Source organism: Giraffa tippelskirchi, chromosome 10, assembly GCF_054371585.1.
Source record: "Giraffa tippelskirchi isolate mGirTip1 chromosome 10, T2T-mGirTip1v1.2.pri, whole genome shotgun sequence".
NCBI lineage: Eukaryota > Metazoa > Chordata > Mammalia > Artiodactyla > Giraffidae > Giraffa > Giraffa tippelskirchi.
The window spans coordinates 63,849,870-63,868,965 of record NC_137284.1 but is presented as its reverse complement, the minus strand read 5'-3'; the positions used below and the strand labels follow the sequence as shown (position 1 = coordinate 63,868,965).

Sequence of the window (19,096 nt, the reverse complement as noted above, 5' to 3'; positions counted from 1 at the left end):
ACTCGGGAGCAATTTCCTTTTCCAGGGTATCTTCCTGACCCCAGGATCGAACCCTTGTCTCCTGTAGCTCCTGCTTGGCAAAAGATTCCTTACCACTGCGCCCCCTGGGAAGCCCCATTATCATTTAGTTAAGCTGATAAACCATTCCTAGCACTATCTTTGTCTACCCTTCTTGGTATGAGAGAGAACTGAATGCCTTGTAAGTCTGTTTTTCTGTGTTCTGTTACTTGAAGCTGAGCATCTTCCTAAGAGTTACACAGAGACTGTGGTTTGATAATCTGGGGCCATATCATGAAGGGCCTTACAAGCTATTATTTTTTTCTTCCTTCAGTTGCAGTAATGTTGATTACATTACCAGTCATTTGTTCTTAAGTGCCAATTCTGTATTAATGTAACCTAAGAGGACTGATATGTATCCTTTTGTTACAGGGATGATGCTGAAAATCAGGAAAATGATCATGACAAGGATTAACAGAGTGCTTGCTATGTATCAGGAGCAGCTGTATTTTTCCTTACAAGCTGTTCTAACTAAGACTCTTTTGTTTGCAAGTGACAAAAACCTACTACTAAGCCTAGGTGAAAGGAGGAACATTATAGGAATGTACTGGGGTATCTTATGTGACACAAGGAAGGGCAGAACAAGCAACTTTTGGAAGGACAGGGGTACAGGCAAGTGTTAGGGATAGTTTGAACCAGAGCTTCCAACACCAGCAGCAGCTTGTTCCCTGTCTCTCATCTCTGCTTCTCCTTGTGGTTCTTGCATGGGGTGAAGAATATGGCCATTGACAGCTCTTGAACTTCTCCTCTTTCAGCTGCCATGCCCTAGGAAGGACTGGCTTATGTGCCCTCTAATATTAAATTTAAGAATCTCATTTAATTTCCATGTGTAATGAAATCATTCCAGATGACCAGAACAACAGAGAACACAGCACAGGAGACCAACAGAAGATTTTAAGCAAAAGGGAGAAATAGCAAAATGTATATTTTAGAAAAATTACCTTAGTTATCCTTGGGCTAGAGAATGGGTTGGGAGGGTTGTTCTGGGACAAGGGGCAATTTCTGTAATTTACATGAGAGGTAACAGAGTTTAAACAAACATAGAGATGATGTGGATATGATTATAGCTCTTATTTGAACAGCACTGACTTAGCCATTATGGTTAGTCTTTTCCAAATCACAATAAAGAGCACAACTTGTCTGTGGAAGCAGGGAGTGGCAGGAAGATGGGCAGAGAGCTGTGTTTATAATTGGAGTTTTATGCAAAAGAGTTAGAAAAAGATTAATCAATTTGTCTGCTCTCATCCCAATCTAGGGCTTTCCAGGTGGCACTAATGGTAAAGACTCCGCCTGCCAGTGCAGGAGACATAAGAGACTCAGGTTCTATCCTTGGATTGGAAGATCCCCTGGAGGAGGGCATGGCAACCCACTCTAGTATTCTTGCCTGGAGAATCCCATGGACAGAGGAGCCTGGAGGGCTTCAGTCCATGGGGTCACAAAGAGTTGGACACAACTGAAGCAACTTATCTTACCTAACTTTTTTTTTTTAATCTTTCAAACTTTTATTTAAGGCCACTGATCCACAATAGATTTTAGATCTTGTTGAGTGCAGCCACATCCACAGACTGTACATACTTGTCAAAAGCAGTGATCTGCTCCTCCAGCATGTCTGTCCCAACTTTGTAATCTTCAACTATACACTGTGTTTGAAGCTTTTTAATGCCATACCCAACCAGAACTAGTTTAGAAGAGGCCCAGACCAAGCCACGGAGAAGGCCATGGCACCCCACTCCAGTACTCTTGCCTGGAAAATCCCATGGACGGAGGAGCCTGGTAGGCTACAGTCCATGGGGTCGCTAAGAGTCGGACACGACTGAGCGACTTCACTTTGTTTTCCCATTCATGCACTGGAGAAAGAAATGGCAACCCACTCCAGTATTCTTGCCTGGAGAATCCCAGGGACGGCGGAGCCTGGTGGGCCGCTGTCTATGGGGTCGCACAGAGTCGGACACGACTGAAGCGACTTAGCAGCAGCAGCAGCAGCAGCAGACCAAGCCATCCTCTTGAACGCTTCTGAGGCACTCCTCTAGTTTTGCTAGATCTGTCTCACCATCCCAAGTTTTCACGTCTAATAAGATGGAAGACTTGGCAACAAGGTCTGGATTTTCGGCTTTCTTTGACTCATACTGTGCAAGGCGCTCTTCTCTTAGCCTCTTGGTTTCTTCACTTTCCTCCTCCTCCTCAGATCCAAAGCGATCAATGTCATCATCGTTATCTTTACTATCTGGAGCTCCACGTTATGTGGTGTCTGCCACATTAGCAGGCCCATACTTGGCCAAGGCCTTCTGACAGGCTGGTCTTTTCCTTTTCATAAGAGGTGATGTGACTATACCAACGGAGGGCTTGACACAAGTTGGCAAGTGGTGGGCTGGAGACGGCTTCAAATACTGCCGCCACATCTGCTGTTGATGGCACATACCACTGGATGTAGCTCTTGTCTGCCAAGTCGTCGTTGAGCACCTGGAGGCCTGCGGGGCTTTTTAGGTCTCCAAAACCCATGACGATGTCTAATGGGGAAGTGGGCGGCAGCAGAGGGAAAGGAAAGCGCAGGCACTCCACAGCAAGAGCTAAAAGGGAAAAAAAGGCTAACTTTTTTTTTTAAGTATAGTCTTAAGTTTCTTCAGGCTTCAAGCACTGTTGAGTGATGCTTATTCAATACTGATTTACCATAAAAATTGATTAACAATTCACAAGTTTCTATAAGAGATAAAATATAGAATATGAAAATCCAGTGATCCATCCTTATACGTTCCTACCAAGCTAACATATTTTAGTAGAAAATCATTTACTGCACGTTTTGCAGAAAGAACACAGTTTACCTGAAACCATCGGCAGATGAAGCCTCAGGATGCATTAAAGTGCTGGTGAAAAGTGAAAGTGAAAGTCGCTCAGTTGTGTCCGACTCTTTGCGACCCCGTGGACTATACAGTCCATGGAATTCTCCAGGCCAGAATACTGGAATGGGTAGCCTTTCCCTTCTCTAGGGGATCTTCCCAACCCAGGGATCGAACCCAGGTCTTCTGCATTGCAGCCAGATTCTTTACCAGCTGAGCCACAAGGGAAGCCCAAGAATACCGGAGTGAGTAGTGCTGGTAAATGAAAGTAAACAAATAAAAGCATAATCATGAAATGAAAGATGGATCAAATACAATTATACAATACAGTAAAAATAATTAACCCAAGTGAATTATCCAATGTGCTAATGGTGTAATTTAAAGATGAATTGGGTGTTTTGTTTGTTATCAATGTGATTTCTGATATAGAGGGTTTTTTCTTTTCTTCACTTTTGTATCCAGGTCTGTTCTAGATGGCTGTTTCCTCAAGAATGGACCACAGACCAACAAACCAAGGGAAAAGACAAATATGGGGAAAAGTCAGGATGAAGAAGGAAACGAAAACAGAAAGAGAAGGAAAGGAAGTATTTCCTCATTGTAAACCAATGTGTTCACTGTGTCTTCTCTGTCTCCATGCTGGGATCAGCAACAAAAGTCAATAGGCCTTACTGCTCTCCAAGCCTACCAACTGTTGGAAGAGATCATCCAGAGAACATTACCACCAGTTAAGCAGGAGCTGGACCTGCACACCTGGAGGCTTCTTACACCCTCCCTTGCCCTTGGAATGTGTGCTCTGCCCACCATTCTCACAGTGGGAACAGTTTCAAGGACACAGCCTTGAGAGAGCTATGTTTATTGAGACCATCTGGATGGTATACAAGACAGAACACTGTCAAGGCCTCTACATAAACTCTTAAGATTCTGGTGGGCAGCTGAGGACATCTACTTACTCTGCAGCCGCCCAAGACAAGCCTTCTATGTAAGTTCCTTTGCCTATTAACTGCCACCTACAATCTAGAGTCACCTGCCTCTTTCTTTGTTCTCTCCCTGCCCTGCTGCAGTCTGTGGGGTCGCAAAGAGTCGGACATGACTGAGTGACTGAACTGAACTGAACTGCCTTCTGTCCATGGAATTTTCCAGGCAAGAATACTGGAGTGGGTAACCATTTTCCTTCTTCAGGGGATCTTCCCGACCCAGAGATTGAGCTCACAGCTCTTGCATCTCCTGCACTGGCAGATGGATTCTTTCCTGCTTTACCACCTGTGTGCTGTGCTGTGCTGTGCTGTCACTCAGTCGTGTCTGACTCTTTGTGACCCCATGGGCCCACCAGGCTTCTCTGCCCATGGGGTTCTCCAGGCAAGAATGCTGGAGTGGGTTGCCATTTCCTCCTTCAGGGGATCTTCCCAACCCAGGGATCGAACCCAGGTCTCCCACAGTGCAAACGGATTCTTTACCAGCTGAGCCACCAGAGAAGCCCCTAAACACATGGTTACCTAACATTATTTGCACAAAGGTGAAGCACAGGAAGGAAGAGAACACCGAGTTCCTTACAGGGTTTTGTGTCTGGCTCCTGTGAGCCCTACCTTAGTGTCTCTACTTCACTGAAGCTTCCCCAGCCACTTAGTTCCATAGAGCCAATACTTCTCAAAGTTCAGTGTGCACTGGAATAACCTAGGCAGATAGCTTAGAATCCAGAATCTTTGGCTTCAACCCAAAGGTTAATCCACCAGGTCTGGATAGAGTGTACGTTGTTAATGAGCCTCTCAGTTGCTACACATGCACAATGAAGCTGAAGAAAGTGATTTGGAAAGTGATTCAGCCCTAGAGAGACAGATTCAGGTCAGCAGAGAATCCACACATCCTCTGCATTTTTAGAAATGCAGATAGTAGTTATAGCCATTAGAAAGGTTGAGTATCAATCAAGAAGGCCAGTTCAGATATAAAAAAAAAAAACTGCAAGATTGTATTAAAGATTGAATGGTACTGGTAATAAAGAATGGTACCCACATGGCTTCAAAAATTTTTTACTTTGTTCTTTATTTTATTTATGGCTGCACTGGGTCTCCTTTGCTGCGCTCGATGTCTAGTTTCAGTGAGCGGAGGCTACTCTCTAGTTGTGGTGCGTGAGCTTCCCTTGTTGGCAGAGTACCAGCTCTAGGCATGCAGATTCTGGAGCACAGTCTCAGTAATTGTGGCACATGGGTTTAGTTGCCCCATGGCATGTGGAATCTTCCCGCACCAGGGGTCAAACCGATGTCTCCAACTTTGGCAAGCAGCTTCTTAACCACTAGACCACCAGGGAAGTTCTGGCTTCAGATATTTTTTAAACTATTCTAAAATTGTTTTCTGCTTACATGATGGAGAGAGTTCTGAAAGGAAAAAAGTAGAACATTTATGACTAAATATCATGGATAAAGCAAAAGGCCTGAACATAAATAGCAGACTCACCATGGTTAGCAACAGGGCAACAGAATGGCATGTTTATCATTATAAACTTGTAGTTGCTGGAGTCCCATTCCAGACCTATGGAGTCAAAATCTTTGGGGTTTATCCTCATGTTGATACATGAACATGTTGATACACTGTAAGCTGAGAACCACTGCTTTAAACCAGGGCCATTTGAAGCAAATTTACCCAAATTGTAAGGTTAGCTTCCTGAATGATGGTTTCCTTCACAAGCTGAATCTATCCCACTAAACTGTTGAACCGATCATCACAATTATAAGCACTAAATATATATATATATAAAATATTAAAATTATTACTGGCACATTTGTTAATTTTTATTAAAAACTTTTTAAAGCCTAAAATATAGTTAGGTTTATATAAAGTTTTATCATTTAGGCTTTGCTAGTGGCTCAGACGGTAAAGAATCTGCTCGCAATGCGGAAGGCCCCAATCCAATCCCTGGGGCGGGAAGATCAGATCCCCTGGAGAAAAAAATAGCAACCCACTCCAGTATTCTTGCCTGGAGAATTCCATGGACCAAGAAGCCTAGATAGCTAGAGTCCATGGCGTCGAAAAGAGTCTGACACAACTGAGCAACTAACACACAAAGTTTTATCATGTATAACATATATTCTTGTATAACATGTATTAAGGAGAGTAACATTTTTGAATGGAAGTTATTGTCCACATTTGACTCATGAAGAAACAGAGAGAGTAAATTAGTCCAGTGATTCCCAAGCTTGTTTGTGTGTTGAAATCAATCACTTGGCGGGGGAACATCGAAAAATACTTATGCCTATGTCACAGCACTAGGGAATGTGATTTAATTGGTCTTGGGTATGGCCTGGGCTTTGGAATTTTTTAGAGACCCTGTGTGGACTTTCCTGGTGGCTCAGATAGTAAAGAAGCCCTGTGATTCTAATTTGCAGACAACTTTAAGAAACACTGGACTAGCTCCCAATCACTCAGATGGTAATTAACAAGGCTGGAATTCAGGCATTCTAACATCAGGTTAATGCTCATGGAGTTGTATTTGGCATAATGATCAAAGAGAACCATTAACCTCAACCAATATTTATTAAGTTTCTCAATAGAACAGAGTTTCCAAATTTCTCTGGCCATAAGAATCACCTCAGTTGGGTGTTAAAAATACAGATTCTGAGCATCTTCCACAGAACTTTCTGATTCCGTAGGCTTGGAAGGGCCCAAAAGGCCTGGAGTATGTGCATGCTTCACAAGCCACCTTAGTCTACTTGGGATGCTGTAACAGACCCTGGGTGGCTTGTAAAAAATAGAAATTTCTCAGTTCTGGGGGCTGGGAAGTCCAAGAGCAAGATACCGGCAGATTCAGTGGCAGGTGAGAGCCCTCTTTCTGGTTCATAAATGGTTGTCCTCCTACTGTGTCTTCACACACAGAGAGAGCTCTCTGGGGTCTCTTTTATGAGGAGAGAGGAGCACATGCACGCTCAGTCGTGTCCAGTTCTTTTCGACGCTATGGATGGTAGCCCACCAGGCTCTTCTCTCCATGGGATTCTCCAGGCAAGAATACTGGAGTGGATTGCCATTTCCTCCTCCAAGGGATCTTCCTGACCCAGGGATCGAACCCACACCCTCTGTATCTCCTGCATTGCAGGTGGATTCTTTACTACTCGAGCCATGAGAGAAGCCCCTTTGGTTGTTCTTCAGTCACTGTCATGTCTGACTGTTTACGACCCCATGGACTGTAGCACGCCAGGCTCCTCTGTCCTCTACTATCCGCTAGAGTTTGCTCAAATTCATGTCTGTTGAGTCAGTGATGCTATCTAACCATCTCATCCTTGCTGCCCTCTTCTTTTGCCTTCAATCTTTCCCAGCATCAGGCTCTTTTCCAATGAGTCGGCTCTTCACATCAGGTGGCCAAAGTAGTGGAATTTCAGCTTCAGCATTAGTCCTTCCAATCCATATTCAGGGTTTATTTCCTTTAGAATTGAGAGGTTTAATCTCCTTGCAGTCCAGGGGACTCTCAAGAGTCTTCTCCAACACCACAATTCAAAAGCATCAATTCTTTGGTGATCAGCCTTCTTTATGGTCCAACTCTCACATCCATACATGACTACTGGAAAAACCATAGCTTTCACTATATGGACCTTTGTTGGCAAAGCGATATCTCTGCTTTTTAATATGATGTCTAGATTTGTCATGGCTTTCCTTCCAAGGAGCAAGCGTCTTTTAATTTCATGGCTGCAATCACCATCTTCAGTGGTTTTGGAGCACCCCAAAATAAAATCTATCACTGCTTCCACTTTTATCCCTTTTATGAGGACATTAATTCTATTCATTAAGGCTCTGCCCTCATGACCTAATCACCTCCCAAAGGCTCTACCCCAAATATACTGGGGATTAGGTTTCAGCCTACAAATTTAGAAAGACACACACATTTACAGTCTATAGAACAAGTACTTACATGATTTTAGGATAAAATAAGAGTGGAAGGAACTATAACAAAGAATATCAAACCACATCATTCAGTACATAATAGTACTATTGAATGTCAAAGTTAGGTTTAAAACATGGCTAAGGATTAATGAAGAGACATTACCCAACACAAAGCCAAGAGAAAGAATTGACACTCACCCTGGGAGGATCTAGTTGTATAAAACTATTTATTCATTAATTCAAGAAATTTTCTTTAAAAAAAAATTATTTGTGTGTCAGGTCTTAGTTGCAGCACGTGGAATCTTTGATCTTTGTTGCAGCATGCAGGATCCTTTAGTTGTGGCTTCTGGAATCTAATTTCCTGACCAGGGGTTGAAACTAAGCCCCCTACATTGGGAGCTCAGAGTCTTAGTCACAGGACCATCAGGGAAGTCCTCAAGAAACTTATACATCTAAAGCACTCTGGTAGATAAAGGCAAGATAAAATCAGAATTTTTGCTCTCAAAGACCTAATTATCTACGTACATCTCTTGTGGGAAAATACAAACTGTTTGAGCTGAGTATGGGATATAAGTCCAGGAATCCTTATTTTCCTGAGAAAGTTACCATTTTTAAGATTGCTTCAGCAAGCCTGTAATGAGAACTCTATCAGGCATTTGGGAGATACAGAAAATGTTGTGGCAGTGGTTGTGATAATAAGAGAAGGGCCAGGAGGTACTGGGATACCCTAAAATCCGAGTTGAAGGACACCTCCAGTGAAAGTCTAACCTTGCAGTAGGAGATGGTGATCATTCTCGTGTGAATGAGTCCAGGAAGAGGGGAATGAATGTCGGGACTGATGAAGAGATGACAAGCAGGAATCAGTTGGAAGGTGAGTAAGGCAAATTAGGAATGATAAGGGTTTTGAATTTCTTGATCAGGCATTTGATTTTGATGTAACCTTTGGAAGATTTTATAGCTGGTACTGAAGCCAGGAAATCATAATAGTGTTTAATTAACTTCATACTTTAAAAGGAATTCTGAGACATGGATTCTGTCTTCTATTACTTTATACATCATCACCGCTTCCACCATCACCCAGCACACCCACACAGTCACACTCACACACATACATGCAATTCTTAGCATAAAGGAGGTACAAAAATAAGTACTAAAAATACTTATATTGCAACCATCTAAACTGGCTTAGTATTGAAGTATCAACAAATATACAACCCTAGGTGGAAAGATTTTAAGTTCCAGGTAAGAAACACCCAAGGTTGGAAAGACAATGGAAATAAAACTGAGAACAGTGGACAGAAAAACTGAGCAAACTAGTTAAAGAAACTGTAGTTCCTTGTACTGAATCATAAACTTGAAGTGAAACAGAATTTAACAGCTAATTGAGTGTGAGGTAACCTACTAGAAAGGAATTCAAAACAATTTTGAGGCTTTTCAGCTTGCCTGAACACATAAGAGAAAGAGCTCTGGAAGGAAAACATGGTTGAATCATGTCAAATTGGAGGTAATAAGTTCTAATTAAACAAATGATAAACCATCCTAGTAGTGATATCCTGAATCTAAGAGTAAAATAGAAAAGTCCTAATATACATATATATGAAAAATCAATTCATGATCCCTGTTCCCACTCAAATCTGGACTACATCTGACCCCCAAGAAAAGCAGAGATTTATTTTGTTTTTAATTGGAGGAAAATTGCTTTACCAATTTTGTGTTGGTTTCTGTTGTACAACAATGAGAATTGGTCATAAATATATATATTTCCCCTCCTTCTAGAGCCTCAGTCCCCTCTCCCATCACACCCTTCTAGGTCATCACAGAGTGCCAGGCTGGGCTCCCTGTGCAATACAGCAGCCTCCCAGTAGCTATTTTACACGATATCGTATATGTGTCAATACTACTCCTCAATTCGTCCCACCCTCTCCTTCGCCTGCTGCATCCACAGTCTGTTCTCTACATCTGCATCTCTATTCCTTCCCTGCAAACGGGTTCATCAGTACCATTTTTTCTAGATGCTGTACATAGGAGTTAATATACGATATTTGTTTTTCTCTTTCTGACTTAATTCACTCTGTATAACAGGTTCTAGGTTCATGAAAACAGAGATTCTTAGAACCACTTCTAGCTTTTCCAATCCCAATGCTCTTCTACATGTTTTCATAACCAGCTCAAGACTGTCATCCAGGAATAAAATCACTTGAAATAGGAGGAAAACTAGAACCTGAACTAGTGTAAGGGTCTTACCATCAGGGAGTCTCTAAGATTTACCTAAGCAATTCTCATTTGACAAGGCAGCAGCAACAGCAAGCAGAAGAAAGCCACGGAATTTTAGCACTGGAAGGAATCTTAAAGGTTGGTCTACAGGTTAGAAGCATAAAACATTAAATCAGTAAGGAATTTGAAATCAATAAGAAATCATATAACCAGGATTTCCAAACATTTTCAAAGGTAAGGATCTCTTCTATTTATTTCTAGTGTCAAAATTTTAATCTTCCTTATATCTGCAAATTGTAAAATTCAGTATGTACACTATAAAACAAATCCAAGCATTACCACAGAGTATAAGTGAAAATACAACTTTCCCCCTCCTCCTACTTCAGCCCAAAGGTCACTCCCTAGAGACAGCCTCTGTTAACATTTTAGTGACTATCATTAAAAGCCAATGCTTATATATAAAATATTTACTTAAATAGAATCATATTTCATATGGTGTTGTGCAAGCTGCTATTTTCACTCAAAAGAAAAAGAAAGAAAGAAAACATCTTGACCTCATTTTTTAAACACTGTCAGTGTTCCAATATCTAAATGTACCATAATTTAGTTAACTAACCCATCCTTTAGAAGGACAATTTACTGTTTTTAAAGTTTTAATATTATAAACAGTGTTGTGATGCTCATCTCCAAATGTTCACTTTTGTACATTCACCTAGTTATTTCTGTGGGAAAAAAATCCTAAAAGTGGAAATGTGAGATCACAGGCATGTACAATCAACATTTTGTATGCATTGCCAAGTTGCACCCCATAAAGCAATGTAAAATTTTTGTTTCTAATCTAAGCATCCATTAGTGGATGCATGGATAAAAAAGTTGTGATCTATATATATCATATTTAATATATATATAAATATCATTCTCCCTGGAGTAGGAAATGGCAACCCCACTCCAGTATTCTTGCCTGGAAAATTCCATGGACAAAGGAGCCTGGTGGGCTACAGTCTATGGGGTTGCAAAGAGTCAGACATGACTGAGGGACTGAGTATGCACACATAAATACTATTCAGCCATAAAAAAGGAAATCCTACCATTTTCAACAACAAGGATGCACCAAAACAGCATTATGTTAAGTGAAATAAATCAGAGAAAGACAAATAATATATGATCTCGCTTACATGTGGAATCTAAAAAAAAAAGCGAAACCCTCCAAACTCATAGAGAGACAGATCAGACTTGTGGTTACTATAGGCCAATGGGGCGAAGAGGAGAAACAGCAGGATGATGACTAAAAGTACAAACTTTTAGTCATAAGATAGGTAAGTACTAGGGACATAATATACAACCTGATGACTGTAGCTAACACTGCTCTATGATACACAAGAAATTTGTTGAGAGAATAGAGTCTAAGAGGTCTCATCATAAGAGAACTTTTTTATTTTTATTGTATCTGTATAAGAGGATGGATGTCAGTTAAACCTACTGTAATAATCATTTCACAATACACATAAATCAAACCATCAAGCTATACACTTGAAACTTCTACAGGGATGTATGTCAATTATTTCTTCATAATACTGGAAAAAATTTTGTTTTCATCCTCAGTTGGAGAGTACGGCCTTATCCATGTCCGATATCTTCAACACTAAGAATTATGCTTTTTTCATGTTTGCCAGTATGATAAGCACAAATGTTTTTAAGTTTAAAATTTTGTATTGAAAAATTCTTTTAAAACATTTTACTAGTTTAATTTCTTCTTTAATGAATTGTCTGTCCCTGGGCTTTTCAGTGGGAGTGTTCATGAGGACCCTTCTTCAATACTAAAAAATTCTTAGACTCTCTCCCACAAAATAGCAATATTAATTACACACATAATATTGACTAAGAAAATACATAATACAAAGTTACTGTTAACTCATTAATGACCAAGATAGAGTAATAGGAACCAGATGTATGCCTCTACATGAAATAAGTAAAACAGATTAATGCCATTCAAATATCAGATATTAGGGGGAAATATTTATCCTTCCATCCCTCCACATAAGTCCCTGGCACTGATTTCTTTTCTCTTTTCCACCTCCATAGTTTTGCCTTTTCCAGAATGTCATATAACTGGAGTCATACAGTGTGAGGACTTTTTGGACTGGCTTCTTTCACTTAGCAGCATGCTTTTAAGGTTCCTCCACGTCTTTTCTTAATAGCAAACTTTTAAACACTGACTAATATTTCACTGTGTGGAGGTTTATTTATCTACTCACCCATTAAAAGACATCTTGCTTGCTCCAAATTTTGGACAGTTGTGAATAAAGCTGCCATAAATGTTCATGTGCAGGTTTTGGTGTGACATGTTTTCAACTTATTTGCATAAAAACTAGGAAGTGAAATTGCAGGTTAGTGTGTTAACAGCGTGTTTAGTTTTATAAGAAACTGCCAGATACTGGGTTTCTCAGGTGGTGCTAGAGGTAAAGAACCTGCCTACCAATGCAGGAGACCTAAGAGATGTGGGTTCGATCCCTGGGTTGGGAAGATCCTCTGGAGTGTAGGAAATGGCAACCCATTCCAGTATTTTTGTCTGGAAAATCCCACGGATAGAGGAGCCTGGCGGGCTACAGGGTCACAAAGAGCTGCACATGACCTAAGCAAGTTAGCACACATGCATACCAGACTATCTTCCAAAGTAGCTATATCATTTTATATTTGCACCAGCAAGGAATGATGGTTCCTTTTGCTTTACATTCTCAACTGTATTTGGTGTTTTTCAGTGTTTTGGATTCTAGTAGGTGTGCATTGGTATCTTGTTTTAATTTGCAATTCCTTAAGGACAAAAGCACAAACTGGAATCAGGATTGCCAGGAGAAATATCAATAACCTCAGATATGCAGATGACACCACCCTTATGGCAGAAAGCAAAGAGGAATGAAAGAGCCTCTTGATGAAAGTGCAAGAGAAGAGTGAAAAAGCTGGCTTGAATCTTAACATTCAGAAAACGAAGATTACGGTATCCAGTCACATCACTTCATGGCAAATAGATGGGGAAACAATGGAAACAGTGACAGACTTTCTTTTCTTGGACTTCAAAATCACTGCAGATGGTGACTGCAGCCATGAAATTAAAAGACACTTGCTCCTTAGAAGAAAAGCTATGACCAACCTAGACCGCATATTAAAAAGCAGAGACATTACTTTGCCAACAAAGGTCCATCTAGTCAAAGCTATTGTTTTTCCAGCAGTCACATATGGATGTGAGAGTTGGACCATAAAGCTGAGCACTGAAGAATTGATGCTTTTGAACTGTGGTGTTGGAGAAGACTCTTGAGAGTTGCTTGGACTGCAAGAAGATCCAATCAGTCAATGCTAAAGGAAATCAGTCCTGGATATTCATTGGAAGGACTGATGTTGAACCTGCAACTCCAATACTTTGGCCACCTGATGCGAAGGAGTGATGCACTGGAAAAGACCCTGATGCTGGGAAAGATTGAAGGTGGGAGAAGAAGGGGACAACAGAGGATGAGATGGTTGGATGGCATCGCTGATTTGATGGACATGACTTTGAGCAAGCTCCGGGAGCTGGTGATGGACAGGGAAGCTGGGCGTGCTGCAGTCCATGGGGTTGCAAAGAGTCGGACATGACTGAGCAATGAAACTGAAGTGAACTTAACAACATCATAGGGGAGATGAATTAATTAGGATAAAGGCGAGGCTATAATAATATTAAAAAATATAATGGCTTAAACAATATCGAACTTTATTTCCTTCTCATAAAACAATCCACTAAGGGCAGATCAGGTGCTCAGGGATCCATCTCTTTGTCATCCTCAAAGTATTTCCCTCACCTGCATGGCCAGATAGGATCCAACCTGTGGGAAAGGGGGAAGGCAAAGGTAAGGGTGTGTTTCTTTCAAAGGCATGACCCGAAAGTTACACACATGTTTTTCAGTCACATTGTATTGGCCAGAACCTGGTCACATGACCATGCCATGCCATAAAGGAAGCTAGAAAATACAGTCTTCAGCGGGCAAAATGTGCTCAGTTGAAATTTGTATTAGACTGTAGAAAAAAAGAATAAATAGTGAGACATGACTAACAGTATCTGTTACTAGTTACAGACATGAACAGTATCTGCCAAAGAAAGTTAGCAATGGAGTTAAAATTAGAATAGCAGGGGCTTCCCCAGTGGACCAGTGTTAAGAATCTGCCTGCCAATGCAAGGGACACAGTTTCAATCCCTGCTCTGTGGAAGATCCCACATGCTGCAAGGCAACTAAGCTCATGCACCACAACTATCGAACCTGTGCTCTAAAACCTGAAACCACAGCTATTGAGCCCATGTGCCGCAACTCCCGAAGCCCATGTGCCCTAGAGTCCATGCTCCACAACAAGAGAAGCCACTGCAATGAGAAGCCTGCACATCACAACGAGAGAGTAGCTCCCATTCTCCGCAACCAGAAAAAGCCCGCACAGAGCAATGAAGACTCAGCATGGCCAATAAATACACAGATAAAAGTCTTATTAAAAAAGTAGAAAAGGAAAAGTGCATCTGATTGGGAATTAGGAAACAGGGGTTATAGTCCCAATTCAACCTTACTCTGATTAAACCAAATTTTGACCTATGTTTTCAACCTGAGTTCTTAGTGAGTCTTCTAAACTGTCCCTGTGCACAGAGAAAAAGAGACAGCAAAGACCTAGAGTGCTCCTTTCTAGTCTTTCAGTTAAGTCCTGTTCTTTATTAGACAGTGACCCTTTGAGGTGGTCATTATCCCCAAGTCTGCCAAAACCAAGGCATGGCTATGACCTCTGCACTAAAATTTGCCCAGATCCCAGCACAGTTCCTAGTGAGAAGCAGGGTTACACTGGATGCTGCTGCTGCTGCTAAGTCGCTTCAGTCGTGTCCGACCCTGTGCGACCCCATAGACAGAAGCCCACCAGGCTCCCCTGTCCCTGGGATTCTCCAGGCAAGAACACTGGAGTGGGTTGCCATTTCCTTCTCCAATGCATGAAAGGGAAAAGTGAAAGTGAAGTCGCTCAATCGTGTCCAACTCTCAGCGACCCCATGGACTGATGGCACATGATTAAATAAAATTCTCCACTGGTAGCGAATAAGATGTCCCTTTTTTATGCCATCACCAGCAATTTTCTTGCAGAAGTTTCAGTGGATGATACTGGGGGTGGAAGTGTAGGGAACTGTATTATTTATACATAAATCTAAGCTAGTGCAGCAATGAAAATAATTACCTTTCTCTTCAGTGTAAAATAAGCCTTTTCATTGTAGCCTTAATTTTGAAAGGAAAGGAAGTTAATTTTAATTAACAAAAGTTAATGCTTTTAATTAAACATCTGTTCTATTTTCACACGCACATAGAAGTTTGCTTAAAGATATAATCAGTCAATCCTAAAGGAAATCAACGCTGAATATTCATTGGAAGGACTGATGCTGAAGCTGAAGATTCAATACTTTAACCACTTGATGTGAAGAGCCAACTCATTAGAAAAGAGCCTGATGCTGGGAAAGATTGAAGGCAAAAGAAGGTGGCGGCAAAGGATGAGATAGTTAGATAGCATCACTGACTCAATAGACATAAATTTGAGCAAACTCCACGAAATAGTGGAGGACAGAGGAGCCTGGCATGCTGCAGTCCATGGGGTCGCAAAGAGTTGGACATGACAAAGTGACTGAACAACAACAAATAACTAAATGGTGAGAGTAATAATAGAAGCTTTGTTTTGCTATGTACAGAACACAACTGATCATAAGAATTAAACAAAAATTGGTCAATATATTTAGTACATATCCTTGAGTACATCAAATTTCTGTATTACAAGATACTGTGAATAAACAACTTTATTTCTGCCAATAAAATTTAGCTTAATCCTTCTTTAAATTTCTCTCACCAACAAAAATCAAACAAATCTAATAACTTTTAAAATATTACTTTTTTCAAAATTTACTCCTATAGATTACCTAATTTTAATCACCTAGCAACTCTGAAGCAAAAACATTTTTCTTAATGAACAGAGATTTGCATGTATAGCTCATATTAAACACATTCATAATAAGAATAGCTTAAGCTCTACCTTAGCAGGTACCAAGAGTATAGATGATGATGTCAAAGATGAGTCATAAAAGGATTTCAGAGCTGTAGAAAGCTGTATCTTTCTGGATGAATGGCAGAGCAAATATTTGCTTTATGGTGCCCATTCACCTAGAGGCACAAGGATTCTGCCTCACTTGCTCTTGTTGGCTGAGAGCACCAGCAGCATTCAGAACATTAAAATAAATTATAAACTGTATGCTAAAATGTGTTGTATAATATGTAGATGGATAATTTGTGTCTATATATATTCATACATACATTTTATGCATGTATATGTGTTGATATATATATATATATAATTTTTTCCTCTCCAGCCCTAAGCAAACACCAATCTACTTTGTCTCTGTAGATTTCCCTATCCTAGACTTTATATGAATGGGATCATATAATACATTGACTTTTGTGGTGACTTCTTTCACTTAGAATGTTTTCAAGGTTCATTCAGGACACAGCATGTATCAATATTTTATCCTTTTTCATGACCCAGTAATATTCCACTGTACTACATTTTATTATTCATTCATCCACTTATAGATAGTTGGATTGTTTTCACCTTTTGACTACTTTGAATAATGCTGCTATATGTGCAAGTTTTTGTGTGAACAGAGGTCTTCATTTCTCGTGGCTATATACATAGGGGTGGAATTGCTGGGTCATATGTTAACTATGTTAATTACTTGAGGAACTGCCAGATCATTTTTTGAAGTGAATATACATCCTTCTACATTCCCACCAGCAACATATGAAGGTTCCTATTTCTCCACATTCCAGCTTGGATTTTTCTTTAAATAATAGCTTATTTGCTAAGAATGGTGGCACAGGAGAGGAGGGCAACACCCCAAGGAGCTAGCAGAGGCCATACAGCCCTGGACAGCCTACTTACCAATTCTTTTAATGTGGGAGTAAAATAAATCTCTATCTCATTTAATGCACTGTTATTGTGGGTCTCTGCTAAGGGCAGCCTAACACAATTCCTAATTCATGTGGTCCCATTAGCAATCTAGAACCTGGGAAGCCCCCCCCGCAAAAGATCATTGAATATGTAAAGATTTTTTGATCCTGTTACATTCTAGAAAATGCACATTATTTCTTCCACAATTTCACATTCCAGCATTCAATAGCCATTCTCTTTTTAGTACCTGTGTTCCACTTATCTGCATTTTGAGGAGATACTGTGAATACACAAGCAATCTGCCATTCTACTGGCTCTAGATGCCTAAAGCTCATTGAGCCAAAGCTCATTAACCAGTGTATCTACCACAAAGCCAATCTTTAATAAATAGGGTTTCTGGCACGTTTTCAGATAACTAGTAAATAACCATTGGTGGAAAGGAGAACATTAGAATCAGGAAATTTTGTGACCTATTTCTCTCTCAATGCTTTGATTAACTAATTGATACATTCAGCCAACATTTATTGAGCAACTATTCTGTTACAAATAACACTTCATTCTGTTAAAAAAAATGTTTCTTTTAAACTCCCTAAGGTAGGTTTTTACAGGTAAGTTAATGGTTCTTGGAATCAAATATTTTGAAACAAAATATCTTAATCATCTCCTTTTGCAAGGAAGTCTTTTTTTTCTCATTTTAAAAGGATTTTTTCCCCTTTTTATAAACAGGACAATCATTTGGCTTGCGTTGTCAATAGATTCATTTGAATGCTTCCTATAAATGCCAGTTATATAGGAGCAATGTTTTTCTCTTCCCAAATTTCTCCTGAATCTCAGCTTCTCATCAATTTGCTGTTTTGTAGATCCTATTCCTTCAGCATTTGGTTTATTCATAAACATTTTTTAAGGACTTGATATTTGCTCAGCTCTGTATTTTGTGTCCTACTGGGACAGGCTCAAATCCATCTGTGACAAACAGAAACCCCAAAGAATATATCCAGAGACTTATGTCAACTTTAAAGGTTGGAGCTATACCATCTCACTACCTTTCTATTAAAAGATCAACATCTTCTCCTATACTTTTTCTGTTTCCATCTTGGTCAGACACCTTTCCATTGTGTGTGTGTTAGCCATTCAGTCCTATCGGACTTTTTGCAACCCCATGGACTGTAGCCCACCAAACTCCTCTGTCCATGGAATTCTCCAGGCAATAATACTGGAGTGGGTTGCCACTTCCTTCTCCAGGGGATCTTCCTGATCCAGGGATTGAACCCGGATCTCCTGAATTGCAAGAGGATTCTATAATGTTTGAGCCACCAGGGAAGCCCCTTTCTATCTTGACATTAAACTAAATGTCTTGGTTCAGACAACCCTGGATTCAAACTTATGCTCAACATCCTATTGGCTGAATGCCATTATGGTACTCTGGGCAACGTTTACATTTGTAAAATATGGATAATACTCTACCCACATTATTGGGTTGCTGAAGGATTACAGTAAAGTATACAGCATATGCCTGGCACATAACAAGTAGCCCATTCATGTTACCTGTGGATTTCAGGCTTGTTTGTGTCGTTACTCAATAATCATCTTTCCTTTCACCCTGTTAAATTGTTTCAATCAGTGACTTTTCAAAGAACCTTTTAAGAAATATATAACATAATGAGGGATGAGTCATAGCACATTAGGACTGCTTTTCAGCGTAGATGATCTTAGCAAGCAACACCTTTTCTTCATGTGATCACGGCAGGGTACTCAAAAACAAGACGTTTGTTCTTTCCTGTTGACAAAGAATAAGGGAAGATGAAATTACTGTGTCAGTAACCTAAGTAAAAAAGATATGTGAATATATGGGGACGAATATATATATATATACACATATATATACATATATATACACACACACACACATATATATACACACACGTATACAGTTGTTTTTCTTTTCATAGAGCCTTTTAACATTAAGCCCAGACTTGATTCCCAGATAGAGGCCTCTATAACTTTTTTTGGCATTGGAGTCAAGACGTGTCCTATCCTCTAAAGCCACGGAACTCTATCGTGGAGGCAAGTAGCACGCGCAAAGATCGCAGCACAGTGGGAACCCTGGGGCGTTCGCGGCCGCTCCCACCTGTCGGCCAGGTCATTGT

The 19,096-nt window shown here is 40.3% G+C and overlaps 1 long non-coding RNA gene and 1 pseudogene across 1 annotated transcript; both read right to left on the bottom strand.

The window, feature by feature from the left end:
* Positions 1-1,589: 1,589 nt before the first annotated feature.
* Positions 1,590-2,556, bottom strand: LOC145522364 (elongation factor 1-beta-like; annotated as a pseudogene).
* Positions 2,557-4,911: 2,355 nt separating this feature from the next.
* Positions 4,912-19,045, bottom strand: LOC145522722 (uncharacterized). The gene is made up of 4 exons (XR_014066139.1): positions 18,871-19,045; positions 18,673-18,726; positions 18,495-18,586; positions 4,912-5,260 (listed from the first exon to the last, which is right to left on the bottom strand). It is a non-coding gene; the product is annotated as an uncharacterized LOC145522722 (long non-coding RNA).
* Between the last annotated feature and the right edge of the window lie 51 nt (positions 19,046-19,096).